The sequence below is a fragment of the Gossypium hirsutum genome, chromosome D12 (genome assembly GCF_007990345.1).
Source record: "Gossypium hirsutum isolate 1008001.06 chromosome D12, Gossypium_hirsutum_v2.1, whole genome shotgun sequence".
Taxonomy (NCBI): domain Eukaryota; kingdom Viridiplantae; phylum Streptophyta; class Magnoliopsida; order Malvales; family Malvaceae; genus Gossypium; species Gossypium hirsutum.
The window spans coordinates 36,625,610-36,628,381 of NC_053448.1; the positions used below are offsets into that span (position 1 = coordinate 36,625,610).

The 2,772-nt window shown below is 32.4% G+C and overlaps 1 long non-coding RNA gene across 1 annotated transcript; it reads left to right on the plus strand.

Annotated features, from left to right (window-relative positions):
- Positions 1 to 1,381: 1,381 nt before the first annotated feature.
- Positions 1,382 to 1,953, plus strand: LOC121224492 (uncharacterized). Its single transcript, XR_005922077.1, has 3 exons — positions 1,382 to 1,443; positions 1,518 to 1,619; positions 1,774 to 1,953. It is a non-coding gene; the product is annotated as an uncharacterized lncRNA (long non-coding RNA).
- The last annotated feature ends 819 nt before the right edge of the window (positions 1,954 to 2,772 follow it).

The following is a 2,772-nucleotide window of genomic DNA, read 5'->3' on the forward strand; positions in this document are numbered from 1 at the left end:
TTATCTTATTTTGATGTGATTAGGCTGACGTTAATACTGCTCGTGGAATTAAAAAAGATCAATTTGGTTTTACAATGGTGAACTTCTCTCGATTAATTCACACTGGACAACAATCGATAGACGAGCCGTATGTATTTTCTTCTCAAGTCAAACAAGTTTTTTACTCGAAAGATCTAACTGATGAGGGTTGGTACGTTGTACTCTGTAACACACCTAAAGACTTGTTTGACATGGGCAATGGAAGTAGAGATGACATCGACGGAAGATTAGAAACTATCTTTTCTAGAAGAAAACTTAAATGAAACTATCCCTAGTACTAGTACACAATTTCAATGGGTTCGCCAGGATGTGGATGAAGATATTTACGAATCATGATGTAGTAAGATTTTATGATTTTTTAATTATATGTAATATTATAATTTAAATCTTGATATTGTTAAATATTTCAACTATTTTGTATGTACTATTATTGTTGTAACTAGTTACTAATATTTCAACTATTTTATGTGTATTGCAGATAAAATGCCTAGAAGAAGATTGCAAGATCTCAGTATTATTCAAAATCCTCCAAATTCGGAAGAAACAAATAGTGAAAAACAGAGAGCTACAGGACATTCGAATATTCCAAATACAACTGATGAATCTGTAGAAATTCAAAGTAATGTTAACTTTAATTTACATGCATGTTGACTTTTATTATTGATTTTTGTTTCAAATTTTATATTATAATATACCATTTTTTCAGCTGAAAGTGGTGGGAGGCGCAAAACTCGAGGACGTACACTATTAAAAGATTTATACGAGTTAAATTCTGTCGAGCGTGTCAAAGTAGCTAGAAACAATCTTGGTCAGTCTATTAGATTAGAAGCTCAACTATTAGCAGGATACTTGGGCATTATAGCACGAAATGCCAATATGTTACCTATCAACTACGAGTCATGGCATCATATGCTTGATAGTAACAAAAATCAAGCTCTCGATAATATTAAGGTAATAATGTGAATGTAATTTATAATACTTTGGTTTAAGTTTCATTTTTATTTGCTTTTTAAACTGGTGTAATTTGCAGGAGAGATTTGCTATAGAGGTATCGGATAATTATGTGAAGAAGGCATTACGAAACAAATGGAGAGACCATAAAAGTGCTTTAAAGAAGGAATATTTTAAGAAAAATATAAGCCTCAAAGAGAAATTGCAAAATGTCCCGCTGAGAATGCTAAGGTACCAATGGGAAGATGCAATTAGATTTTGGAATTCAAAGAAAGGAGAGGTATTACGTATTTCCAAACTCTTATAATTATTTCAGTTTATAGTATTTACTATATACGTAATAATAATTTCATAATGTAGGATCGTGAGCGAGTTGGAACTACAAGTAGGCAAAAATAAAAATTCACGCACATAGTTGGGTTGAAAAGTTTTGCTTGTGTAGCTGATGACGAGGTATTTTGAATTTATTAATTGTGTCAAATATTAATTACTTTCTACTAAATAATATTCTTCCTACTATATTGTAGGAACTGTCGTCTGATCAAAAAGTTCAACGCCTTTAGCTTTTTAACATTACACATAGAAAGAAAGATGGATCTCTTACGACTACTAAAGCTGCAAAAATTATGGTATATTCACTTAATAAAATTTGAATTATTTTCAATATTTATCATGTTTAATTATAATGGTTTAATTCGTCGTTTGTAATGCAAATAATGTTAAGTTATGTTGCATTTGTTTGGATTATATATTTCGTTTCTAACTCTTTGGTTGATTTATTAGGAGAAACTCAAGGATAAAAGGGAAGAGTATGAAGCGATCGCTTTGAGTGATAGTTTTGTTAATCTTGATGACATTGATAACCGAATTATTACTGAAGTTTTGAGTCCTGAAAGGTATGGTCGGTGTAACAGCCCAAAATTGACCCTAGTCGGGAAGTGGTTTCGGGACCGCTAAACCGAGTCACCGAAAGGTTTGAATGTGATGTTTATTGTCTAGAATATGTAATCAGGAATGTGTGAAAATTTCAAGCTTCGATTTAGTCGATTGCATGTGAATTTAGTCAATAGGACTTATATGAGAAAATTTTAAAATGTGATAGGTCAATGCATGAGGACCTATTAGTGCATGTGGAAGAAAAAGGGGACTTGCATGTCAAATTCCCCCTCCCTAATATGTAGTGGCCGGCCATGCTATGGGTGGAAACATGTTGGGAACATGTTGGCCTAGTGAGGTATGTAGGATAAAATATAATAAGAAGTATGGGGAATAAAGAAATGGAAAAAGGAAAGGATGTGTGTAATTGTTTCTTCCCCTCCCCATTGCCGTGAAAGTAAGAAAGAAAGCAAATGAAAAAAAAAGGCTTCATCCTTGTCTTCTTGGCCGAATTGAAGGAAGGAATAGGGGCAAAGAACTTTCGGCCATTTGAATGCTTAATAAGGTTAGTATATCGTGTTAAAGTTGTGAAATTTTAGCTTGTTTTAGGTTAATTATCATGGTTCTTACTTAGACCATGCAAAATTTTTAACTTTGATGGATGGATGGAGCATTCGGCTATGGCTATTAAAGAAGGAAATTTGATTACTTCCTTAAAGTTTTGATGAAGAATGTGTTGAGGAAAGAAATTGATCTTGCTAAAAATATAAATTCTAAATGCTCATATATGTAATACCCAAATAAAAATGCTTGATGTCTTGAACAAATATTGTTTCGATGGGTGGAATGAGTAATGTCATGTATAGGTTTCGGCTATGGATTTTCATGCTTAATATTTTTATGTTG